Raw genomic sequence first — 12801 nt, forward strand, 5'->3', positions numbered from 1 at the left:
GGTTTCTCCGTAAATTAGTGAGACAATCCACTTACTGAGTTTCCAATATACTTAGATATGTAATGTCTACTTTGCGTAGTTAACTGGTCAGCTGTTTGACAAAATTTGGGGAAGATCTTCTTGTTGTTGTTCTAATCCTCCCTTTTGAGTATCTTTCTCCAGGTCAGGACCGGCATGAGACAAATGAGACATTCATCTAGGGTGCAAATTTAAGGGACTCTCCAAAAAGATTCAGTAATCAAGAGAAATAACATTTAATGCAATGTTGTAAAAAGTAAACATTTATGCCAAAAATGGCAGGATGCCTTTCAAAAGTTCTAAATTCTTCGTGAAATATTTGTGCTGTAGATCAAGCTACAAAATATGAAAAATGGCATTGTAAATGTGGACATGGCCCCTTAATAACATAATTTAAAAAAGCAAATAGCTAAAGATCCATAGACCATGCTTAGCTTAGTTCTAAAGGCACTCGTGACTATAACAGAGTCTCCACATAAGTACAAAATTGAAATCTACCAGAATTATAGAAAGTAGAGGCCTTGAGTCTGTAGAATTTCCTTTTTTTCAAGGATTTTCAGGCATAGAACCTTAGAGCAGGATCTTAGATGCCACCACGTCTGACATTCCCACATTGCAAATGATACGAGAGAAAACCAGGGATTTCCTCAAAGTCACTTGCTGTAATCAGAGCAGAATTTTACCAAATGCTCAGGATCACTGAACACTGGGAGTGGTCTCCCGGCTTTGATTCCCCAGAAGGAGGAAGTGGCTATTCATAGAAGAAAAGTTTTCATTCTGTGCCTGTTATAGAGACACACGCTTATTTTTTAAATGCTACGGACACTTACTTATGAAAAAAGGAAGCATGTGTGAGAATTGAAAAGAAAGCATATGACTTTTATAATCTCTGCATCTTTAAGTGGATGGTGGGAAAAATAAAAAGGGTTGCTGTTTTTAGAAACATATGAAAAATATATTTTCCTGTATTATAAAAATATATCCAGCATGATTGATGGTAATATTCTGAATTTAAAAAATTTCTAAGCTATTTCTTTTTATTTCCTTGTGAGAGTTTAATTTTTAGAGTGATGCACCAATGGTTATCCACCAATATTTAGAAGGTGGATATTTCACCTTCCCCCAAAATTCTGAAAGTCTTGAGTATAATATATCGAATCACTAAAACAAGCTTAGGTTGATAATACCATTCATTATATGCTCTCTTCAGTGACTCAATGACAATGTTCCTTAAGTATCTGACTGTTTTGTAACTAGCAGTCACTTTATTTGTGCTATGATATTTGGTTTTGTCACATACCTCATCTAAATCTTTAAAGTAAACATAATCTGCCAGAATTATGGAAGGGTATACTGGGTCACCTATATAGAATACTGTTTCTCAAATGTTAGTGTCTATATAGGGACCACCCGAAAACTTGTTAATATTGTAGACTCTTGCCACATGTATCCTTCCTTTCCTAAGACACAGTTAGGCTAAGGTGGGGGATGTGCTAAAAAAAATCATCCCAGATTAATGAGGTGGTTCATGAACCACACACAAAGAAATAATCATGTAGCAAGTGAAAAGTGTGAGGATATTTGAGAAAGATCAACAGAGTGAACAGAAGTCTGATAATTCAGGGGATTGAAATCATGGTTTGGCATACTAGAGTTTCATTTAAATGAAGCATGACTGTGACTTTCGGAATCCACAGTAGCCAAATGAAAACTAATTTATTTGAGTGCTCCCTTCAAAGACATTTCCCTTCAAGCAAAACTTGTAGAAGTCTTGTGGGCTACGAAAGAATGAACTGGCTAGAAGTAGAAACAAAGAAGAGTCTTTAGTTGTCCATACTACATATGCAACACATTGATGTTTCATTTTGTTTGCTACAGCCGTCTTCACAATCATCTATCACAAAAGACTTTTATTGTGCAACCGCTATTGTATACATAAAAAATAAAACCTTCGTCTGAATTCATACCTGCAGAATGCTTTTAGTTATGTTCATCTAATTACACTTGGCACTTTTGCAAAAAGTTTATCAGAATTTAGGAATATACTACGTTAAAAAAATAAATAAATAAAAAACAGGGGACGCCTGGGTGGCTCAGTCGGTTAAGGGTCCGACTTCGGCTCAGGTCATGATCTTGCGGTCCATGAGTTCGAGCCCCGCGTCGGGCTCTGTGCTGACCGCTCAGAGCCTGGAGCCTGTTTCAGATTCTGTGTCTCCCTCTCTCTCTGACCCTCCCCCGTTCATGCTCTGTCTCTCTCTGTCTCAAAAATAAATAAACATTAAAAAAAATAAAAGAATTTAGGAATATACTGTCATATATATATAATATATATATATTATATATATGTTATATGTAGTATACACACACACATACAGAGATAGGCACACACTTCATATATATGATGTTAAAGCTGAAGATTTCAGAGAATGAGTGATTACAAGTAACTCTGAACTTGAGAATTTAGAACAGTAGCAATGATATTGAATAGCTCAAAAACGTATTTTTTTTGTTTTTTTGTTTTTTTACTATATGGCCTGTTTTGACATTGAGCTTTCCTAGGTTAATAGTGGGAGTTGGGGTGGACAGGAATACTTTTAAATATGAAGAAGTATAGTAGAGGCCAGAATATGGCTAGGAAATGGAGAAAAGAGTGATAAAAGCATAATTTGGTACAAGAAGGTGAAAACACAAAAGGCAGTAAGTGGTAATCATGAGATAAGAGAAACCGCTCTAGGCTTAAAATATAAAAGAAAATGGTGACTTCAGTAAGATGGCAGGCTAGGAAGCTACAGGCTCATCTTCTTCCACTGAATTAACAACAATGTGTGGACAAGAATACCTCAGTAAGAACTCCAGAGATGAGCTGAGAAGCCGCAGCACCCAGGGCATTGTAAAATTAAGAAGAGATTCCAACAAAAGGGGTATGATAGCTCCCAGCATTTGATACACTCATTAGTGCCCTTACTCCTACACAGCATATTGTGGAGATATCATGAGGAAATCCCATGTAGTTTCTTTCATGATGGGGGGGGAAAAAAAAAGAGTGGCTCGTGCATCCGACATTCCAGGTTATTTGAGGACTACTTAAGGGACTGGTTTTTGTCTTGCTTAAGGCAGAGTGCTTAGGGGACCGGGTCAACTTTAGAAGCCACTGAAAACTGATGTGAGCAGCAAGCAGAGCTGCAGTACTGCAGGCAGACATGGGGAAAAAAAAATGAAGAAAATTATTATGTTTACAAAAGCATCAAAAGGAAGAAAATATTGAGGAATAAACTTAATTCAGAAAATGAAAAGCTCGAACACTGAAAACTACAAAACATTGCTGAAAGAAATTAAATAACACACCAATAAATGGAATGATATCCCATGTTCATGGATTGGAAGATTTAATATTATTAAAATGTGCATACTGCACATTTAACTCAGATTGAATGCAATTCCTATCAAAATTCCAGTAACACTTTTTTTCTCAGAATAGAAAGAAATCATCCTACAATTCACATGGAATCCCTAAGAACTTCAAATAAATCAATCTTGAAAAAGAAGAACAAAGTTGGAGAACTTATACCTTCTGATTTCAGAACATATCACAAAGCTACAGTAATAAAAACAGTGTGGAACTGCTATAAAGACAGGCAAATAAACAAATAAAAACGAATAGGAACCAGAAATAACTCCATGCTTTTGGCCATATTATCTTCAACAAGGGTGCCAACACTACTTAATGGGGAAAGGAGAGTCTCTTCAGTAAATGATGTTGGGAAGTATCTGCCAACATGCAAAAGAACAAAGTTGGAATTTTATCTTACATTATATACAAAAATTAACTCAAAATGCATTAACAACGTAAATGTAATACCTAAAATTATGAAACTTCGAGAAGAAAACATACAGGAAAATATTAATAACATTGAACTTGACAATTATTTATCGTATATGATACTCAAAAAAAAAAAAAGGCAACCGAAGCACAGATAGACAAATGGGTACTACATTAAACTTTAAGTCTTTCGTGCATCAAAGGACACAATCAACAGAGTGAAAAATCAACTTACAGAATAGGAGAAAATGTTTGCAAATCATATATTTAATAAGGGATTAATATGCAGAATATATAAAGAATTTCTATGACTCATCTATAATAACAACAAAAAGATCAAAGAGTCTGATTAAAAAAATGAGCAAAAAACTTGAATAGACATTTCTCCAACATGACGTAAAAATGGCCAACGAGCATATAAAAAAGATGATCAACGTCACTAATCATCTTAACAAATGAAAACCATACTACTTGGTGTGAAATATCACCTCATACCCAGTTAGTATGGTTATTACAAAAATATATATTACAAGTGTTGACAAGAATGTGGAGAAATTAGAATGCTTGTATATTGTTGCTGGAATAGTAAAATAGTGCAACTGCTAAGTAAAATAAGATAGAGTTCCTTAAAAGTTTGTTTGTTTGCTTGTTTATTTATTTACTTATTTATAATATAATTTATTGTTAGGTCAGCTAACATACAGTGTATACAGTGTGCTCTTGGTTTTGGGGGTACATTCCCATGATACAGCAGCCAGTGCTCATCCCAAGTGCCCTCCTTGATGCCCATCACCCATTTTCCCCTCTCCCCTACCCCCAAATCAACCCTCAGTTTGTTTTCTGTGTTTAAGAGTCTCTTATGGGTTTGCCTCACTCTCTGAATCTTTTTTTCCCCTTTGTATCCCCCATGGTTTTCTGTTAAGTTTCTCAAGTTCCACATATGAACAAAAACATGTGATATTTGTCTTTCTCTGACTGACTTATTTCACTTAGCACAATACCTTCCCGTTCCATCTGTGGTGTTGTAAATGGCAAGATTCCATTCTTTCTCATAGCCAAGTAGCATTCCATTGTATATATAAACCACATCTTCTTTATCCATTCATCAGTTGATGGACATTTGGGCTCTTTCCATAATCTGGCTACTGTCAAAAGTGCTGCTATGAACATTGGGGTTCATGTGCCCCTATGCGTCAGCACTCCTGTATCCTCTGATAAATTCCTAGCAGTGCTATTTCTGGGTTGTAGAGTAATTTTATTTTTAATTTTTTAAGGAACCTCCATACTGTTTCCCAGAGAGGCTGCACCATTTTGCATTCCCACGAAGGTCTATTCATGTCTTCTGCCTATTTATTCACTGGGTTATTTGTTTTTCAGGTGTTGAGTTTGGTAAGTTCTGTATATACTTTGGATGCTAACCCTTTATCTGATATTTCACTTGCAAATATCTTTTCCCATTCTTTCAGTTGCCTTTTAGTTTTGTTGATTGTTTCTTTTGCAATGCAGAAGCTTTTTATCCTGATGAGCTCCAAATAGTTCATTTTGCTTTTATTTTCCTTGCCTTTGGAGACGTGTCAAGAAAGAAGTTGTTGAGGCTGAAGTCAAACAGGTTGTTGCCTGTTTTCTCCACTAGGGTTTTGATGGTTTCCTGTCTGACAGGTCTTTCATCCATTTTGAGTTATTTTTGTGTGTGGTGTAAGAAAGGTGTCCAGTTTCATTCTTCTGCATGTTGCTGTCCCAACCTCCCAACACCATTTGCCAAAGAGACTGTCTTTTTTCCATTGGATACTCTCTCCTGCTTTGTCAAAGATTAGTTGGCCATACCTCTGTGGGTCCATTTCTGGGTTCTCTATTCTATTCCATTGGTCTGTGTGTCTGTTCGTGTGCCACTAGCATACTGTCTTGGTGATTACAGCTTTGTAGTCCCTGGCTAACGTCCAGGATTGTGATGCCTCCCACTTTGGTTTTCTTTTTCAACATAACTTTGGCTATTCGGGGTCTTTTGTGGTTCCATACACATTTTAGGATTGTTTGTTCTAGCTCTGAGAAGAACGCTGGTGCAATTTGGATTGGGATTGCATTGCATGTGTAGATTGCTTTGGTAGTATTGACATTTTAACGCTATTTGTGCTTCCAACTCATGAGCAGGGAATGTTTTTCCATTTCTTTGCGTCTTCTTCAATTTCTTTCATAAGTTTTCTATAGTTTTCAGCATATAGATCTTTTACATCATTGCTTAGGTTTATTCCTAGGTATCTCATGGTTCTTGGTGCAATTGTAAATGGGATCGATTTCTTGATTGCTCTTTGTGCTGCTTCATTAATTGTGTATAGAAATGCAACTGACTTCTGTACATTGCTTTTGTATCCTTCAACTTTGCTGAATTCATGTATCGGTCCTAGCAGCTTTTTGGTGGAGTCTTTTGGGTTTTCCATGTAGAGTATCATGTTATCTGTGGAAAGTGAAAGTTTGACTTCTTCTTTGCCAAATTGGATGCGTTTTATTTCATTTTGTTGTCTGATTGCTGAGGCTAGGACTTTCCAACACTATGTTAAACAAGGGTGGTGACAATGCACATCCCTGTCGTGTTCCTAATCTCAGGGAAAAGGTCTCAGTTTTTCCCCATTGAAGATGATATGAGCTGTAGGCTTTTCATATATGGCTATTATGATATTAAGGTATGTTCCTTCTAGTGCGACCTTTTTTTTTTTTGGAAGAAAGGATTCTATGTTTTGTCAAATGTTTTTTTTTTTTTTTTGCATATTGACAGGATCCTATGGTTCTTATCCTCTCTTCTATTAAAGTGTTGTATCACATTCATTGATTTGCAAATATGGAACCAGTCCTGCAGCCCAAGAATGAATCCCGCTTGATCATGTGAAAAATTCTTTTATTATGCTGTTGAATTTGATTTCCTAGTATCTTGTTGAGAATTTCTGCATCCATGTTCATCAGTGATATTGGGCTGTAATTCTCCTTTTTGATGGGGTCTCTATCTGGTTTGGGAATCAAGGTAATGCTGGTTTCATGGAATGAGCCCAGAAGCTTTCCTTCCATTTCTATTTTTGGAAGAGCTCGAGAAGGATAGGTATGAACTCTGCTTTAAATGTCTGGTAGGATTCCCCTGGGAAGCCATCTGGCCCAGGACTCTTATTTGTTGGGAGATTTTTGCTCCGTCATTCAATTTCTTCACTTGGTCTGTTATGGGTTATGGGTCTGTTCAAATTTTCTATTTCTTGCCATTTGAGTTTTGGGAGTGTGTAGGTGTGTAGGAATTTGTCCATTTCTTCCAGGTTCTCCAGTTTGTTGGCATATAATTTTTCATAGGATTCTCTGATCATTGTTTGTATTTCTGTGGTGTTGGTTGTGATCTCTCCTCTGTCATTCATGATTTTTTCTATTTGGGTTCTCTCTCTTTTCCCAGACTTCAGAGAAGTCTGGCTAGGGGTTTATCAATTTTGTTTATTTTTTCAAAAAGAAAAACCAGCTGTTACATTCATTGGTTTTTCTAATGGTCTTTTTCATTAATCTATATTGTTTATTTATGCTCTAATCTTTATTATTTCTCTTCTTCTGCAGGCTTTGGGGTTTCTTTGCTGTTCTGCTGCTAGTTCCTTTAGGTGTGTGGTTAGGTTTTGTATTTGGGATTTTTCTTGTTTCTTGAGCTAGGCCTGTATTGCAATGTATTTTCCTCGGAGGACTGTCTTTGCTGCACCCCAAAGGGTTTGGACTGTCATGTTTTCATCATTTGCTTCCATATATGTTAAAATTTCTTCTTTAATTGCCTTTTGGCCCATTCATTCTTTAGTAAGATGTTCTTTAACCTTCATGCTTTTGGAGGCTTTCCAAATTTTTCCTGTAATTGGTTTCAAGTTTCATAGCATTATGATCTGGTATGCATGGTATGATCTCAATTCTTTTATATTTATTGAGAGCTGTTTTGTGATCCAGTTTGTGATCTGTCTTGGAGAATGTTCCATGTGCACTCTAGAGGAATGTGGATTCTGTTTCTTTTCTTTTCTTTTCTTTTTTTTATTTTAACGTTTATTTATTTTTGAGACAGAGAGAGACAGAGCATGAACAGGGGAGGGTCAGACAGAGAGGGAGACACAGAATCTGAAACAGGCTCCAGGCTCTGAGCTGTCAGCACAGAGCCTGACGCGGGGCTTGAACTCACGGACCACGAGATCATGACCTGAGCTGGAGTCGGACGCTTAACCGACTGAGCCACCCTGGGGCCCCATGATTCTGTTTCTTCTAGATGAAAAGTTCTGAATGTATGTGTCAAGTTTTCGGTCTAATGGCTCATTCAAGGCCATTATTTCTTTATTGATTTTCTGCCTGGATGATCTGTCAGTTTCTGTGAGTGGAGTATTAAAGTACACTGCAATTACCATATTCTTATCTTTAAAATTGCTTATGTTTGTGATTAAGTTCTTCCACGTTGGGGACATAAACATTTATAATTGTTAGCTCTTCTTGATGGACAGACCCTGTAACTATGATATAATGCCCTTCTTCATCTCGTGTTACAGTCTTTAGTTAAAATCTAGCTTATCTGATATAAGTATGGCTACTCCAGCTTTCTTTGACTTCCAGTAGCATGATAGATTGTTCTCTATCCCCTTACTTCCAATCTGAAGGTGTCCTCGGGTCTAAAATGAGTCTCTAGTAGACAACCTATAGATGGATCTTATTTTTTATTTTTTTTTATCCATTCGGATACCCTATGTCTTTTGATTGAAGTGTTTAGTACATTTACATTCTGAGTGATTATTGAAATATGGATTTAGTGTCATTGTGTTACCTGCAGGTTTCATGCTTGTGGTGATGTCTCTGGTCCTTGGTAGTCTTTGCAGCATTCCACACGCCGAGTCCCCCTTAGGATCTCTTGCAAGCTGGTTTAGTGGTCATGAACTCCTTTAGTTTTTGCTTGTCTGGGAAAGCCTTTATCTCTCCTTCTATTCTGAATGACACCCTTGATGGATAAAGGATTCTTGGCTGCATATTTTTTTCCTATTCAGCACACTGACTGTTTCCTACCCCTTCCTTCTAGCCTGCCAAATTTCAGTGGACAGGTCTGCTAGTAGCCTTATGTGTCTACCCTTGTAGGTTGAGGCCTGTTTGTCCCTAGCTGCTTTTAGAATTCTCTCTTTATCTTGGTATTTTGCCAGTTTCACTATGATATGCCATGGAGAAGGCCTATTCTTGTTCATCTGAAGGGAGTTCTCTGTGCCTCCTGACTTGGATGTCTGCTTCCTTCCCCAGATTAGGGAAGCTGTTAGCTATAATTTGATAAGAATTTCAAGTAACCTTTCTGCCCCTTTCTCTCTCTTCTTCTTCTTCTGAAACTCCTATGACACAGAAACTCCTATGATACTCTCTAATTCTCCCCTCGTGGTCTAGTATTTTCTTATCTCTTTTTTTCTCAGCTTCATCATTTTCCATAATTTTATCCTCTCTTTCACTTATTCTCCCCTCTGCCTTCTCCACCCTTGCTGTCCCTGCAAGTAGTTTATCTTGCATCTCCTTTGCAGCATTTCTTAATTTGTCGTGACTGTCTCTTCGTGCCTTGATCTCTGTAGCGATACATTCTCTGATGTCTTCTGTGCTTTTTTCAAGCCCAGCTATTAATCTTGCAACTATTAGTATACATTCTCGATCAGATATATTGTTCATATCTGTTCTGAGTAATTCTCTTGCTGTCATTTCTTCCTGTAATTTCTTTTGAGGAAAGTTCTTCTGTTTTGTCATTTTGGCTAGTTTTCTGTCCCTTATGTGTCTTAATAGCTTATTATGTGTCCTGCTGCTGTGAGCACTATTATATTAAAAGGGGTCATACACTTCCCAGGGCCTGGCTCTTCAGGAGGTGTTTTTGGAGTATGTTGCATGCTCTCTCTTTTTGTGACTCTGGTTGATTTATCTCCCTATTCATAGTGGTGATTTGGATCTTCCATCAGGTGTGCTTTGATTTGTTCATTGAAGCACCCTGGAAAAAAATTAAAAAGGGGGGGGAGGTGGCAGAAAAAGCCTTATTCCCTACAAAGAGAGAAATGACAGGGGTGGGGAAAGAGAGAAGAGGAAAAAACATATTGACCAGGCAGAGAATTAGAGGAACTATATGGCTTAATCCAGAGAGAGAGGAAAATAAAGAAGGAGATACAGCAGTGGTGCAAAACAATAGATCAAAAGTGTCTGCTTAAACAAACCACAACTAGAATAGAGAAGGGAAGAAACAAGAGGAAGAAAAGGAAATATATACATATATATATAAAGAATTGACCGAGAATCAAATCAGAAAATGCAAAACCATTGGACCAATATCTGATGGTGACTTGGAACAAGTGGCTGCACTGGTCTGGAGGAGGGGCCGTCTGGCTGGGTCAGGGTCAGTCTTGCTCCATTAGATACGCAGTTACCAGGAGGGGCGTGGTTTGTGTAGGTTGGCCCCGCCTCCACTGTGGACCCTCTGTCCCATTCCCTGAAGCCCCACTTTGTTGGTGATGGGGAGAAAAATCGTGACACCCCCGTCTCTCCTCCCCTGACCGCGTGTCCCAGACCACTCTGTTCAGGCCGTCCTCACAGTGCCGTGTGGGCATGAATCAGGCGGTTTATCCTGCTCCACAGTCTCCCATGCCTCCCAGGTGCTTGGTGGGATTGCAAACCCCAGTGTCTTAAAGGATCCTGATCTGTGTGCCCCTGTTCCAGGGTAGTGCCACTCCACCCAGCAAGCTGACAAAGGGCCTCTGGCTGCTGGGCTGGTGAGTCGCTACATGTTTTTTCCCCATAGCACTTAAGGGAGAGGACTGTTCTGTCCAACTGTATCTCTGAGCTCACTACAGATCCCAGAGCTGGTCCTTCTTCTCCCATAGGCACGCGTACAGGATGGCAGGCCCCAGTTCGGAGAAAGTCCTGGAACCCTGGATCATGTTAGAAATTGGTTCTCTCTCTCTCTCCTTTTTTCTGTTCCCTGTTCCATGATTTTTCTCTTGTCCAAATACAATCCTACACTTCCGCAGCCTTTCTTTCTCTTCCTTGTGTCTCTCCACAGAAGGGGATCCCTCCTCTCTGTGCCTACACCACCCATTTTATTTTTCCCAACTTGCAATCATGCACCTATGGACCGCCAAGGTGTTCCCGTGGGCCCCTGGAGATGTTTCTGTCACTCTGTAGCCTGGATGCCCAGAATTCCAAGTCTTCTGGCCTCTATACTGCTGTGTTTGAGGGATGAGGAAACTTCGGGTCCCCCTATTTTTCCACCATGTTGACTCCTCACCTCACGATCTATTTCCCCTTCGGCCGTCTTTTTCTTCCCTGCATCTTGTCAGACACGTCAGGTCCTATGCTTGTCCGAAGGGTGTTTTTGCTTGCATCACACCTTCCTTAAAATTTTTAAGTGAAACTACCCTATGACATCTTAACCCCACTTCTGGGTATACATTCAAAAAAATTGAAAGCAGAGGCCCAAAGAGATATTTGCGTAATCACGTTCAGAACAACCCTACTCACAATAACCAAGAGTTGGAAGCAACCCATAGAGTCATTGAGAGATGAATGGATAAAGAAAATATGATACATTGACACCTTGAATGGTTAGAATCAAAAAGATAAGAAATAGCAAGTGTTGGTGAGGATGTAGAGGAAAAAAAAAAGCAAAACCTCCTGTGAGATGGGTGGGAAGGTAAATTGGTGCAGCCACTGTGGGAAACTGGGTTTTTTATGGAGGTTCCTCAAAAAATTAAAAACAGAAATACCATACGATCCAGTAATCCTACTACTGGGTATTTACCCAAAGAAAACAAAAGCACTAATTTGAAAAGATACATGCCTTCCTGCATTTATAGCAGCATCATTTACAAGAGCCAAGATATGGAAGCAACCCAAGTAGTAGCCATAGATAGATGAATGGATAAGGATATTAATCAGCCATAAGAAAGAATGAGGGCTTGCCGTTTTCAACAACATGGATGGTCCTGGAGGGTGTTATGCTAAGTGAAATGAGTCAGTCAGAGAAAGACAAATACTATCTGATCTCACCCATATGTGGGCCCTAAAAAACAAAACAAAGAAATAAATGAATAAAAAAACACTGTTCAAGAACTGGGTCCTCATGAGGCCAGGAGCGAGGATTTCGCCACGGATGAAGACAGGGAGGAAAGCATCCACAAACCGAAAGAAAAGGTGAAGAAATGGAAGGGACATGACTTTGGCTTCAATGAAGGGTCTCGAGCACGGACGTGGGAGGATTATGACAGTGTGGAACAGGATGGCCATGAACCTGGACCACAGCACTCTATTGAAGGCTGACTTCTATTTGTCACTGGAGTCCAGGAGGAAGTCACCGGAGAAGACACCCATGACAAATTTGGAGAGTGTGCGGAAATAAAAAACCATCCACCTCAACGTGGACAGGCATACAGGATACCTGAAGGGGTATATTCTAGTTGAGTAAGAAACATTCAAGGAGACCCAGGTTGCTATGGAGGAACTCAGTGGCCAGCGTTTTATGGGACAGCATTTATGCGCCACCAGTGTGGACTGGTGTTTTGTTCAAGGTCCACCCAAGGGCAAGGGGAGAGGTGGCCGAAGACGCAGCAGGAGTCCAGACTAGAGGCAGCACTGACTGCAACTCTGTTGTCCAGATATTCTCTCCAGAGATTCTATTTGACCATGGAGGCTTGGAGAAATAAGGCTGGGGTGGAACTCGCTGTGTTTATATTTCATCTCTCACTCTACGTGCTTGGGGTTTTTTTTTTGTTTTTGTTTTGTTTTTGTTTTTGTTATAAATAAATGTCCCATTTTGGTTTCGTAAAAACAAAAGAAACAACAACCACAAAAAAACCCACTCTTAAACACAGAGAACAAATTGATGGTTGCCAGAGGGAAGATGGGTGGGGGAATGGGTAAAATAGATAAAGGGATTAAGAGGCATAAACTTCTAGTTATAAAATAAAGAGTCATGA

General features: G+C 39.0%; 1 pseudogene; it reads left to right on the forward strand.

Moving 5' to 3' along the window:
* Window positions 1–2839: 2839 nt before the first annotated feature.
* Window positions 2840–12461, forward strand: LOC122473577 (annotated as a pseudogene).
* Window positions 12462–12801: the final 340 nt, after the last annotated feature.

The sequence above is a fragment of the Prionailurus bengalensis genome, chromosome B4, assembly GCF_016509475.1.
Source record: "Prionailurus bengalensis isolate Pbe53 chromosome B4, Fcat_Pben_1.1_paternal_pri, whole genome shotgun sequence".
NCBI classification, from domain to species: domain Eukaryota; kingdom Metazoa; phylum Chordata; class Mammalia; order Carnivora; family Felidae; genus Prionailurus; species Prionailurus bengalensis.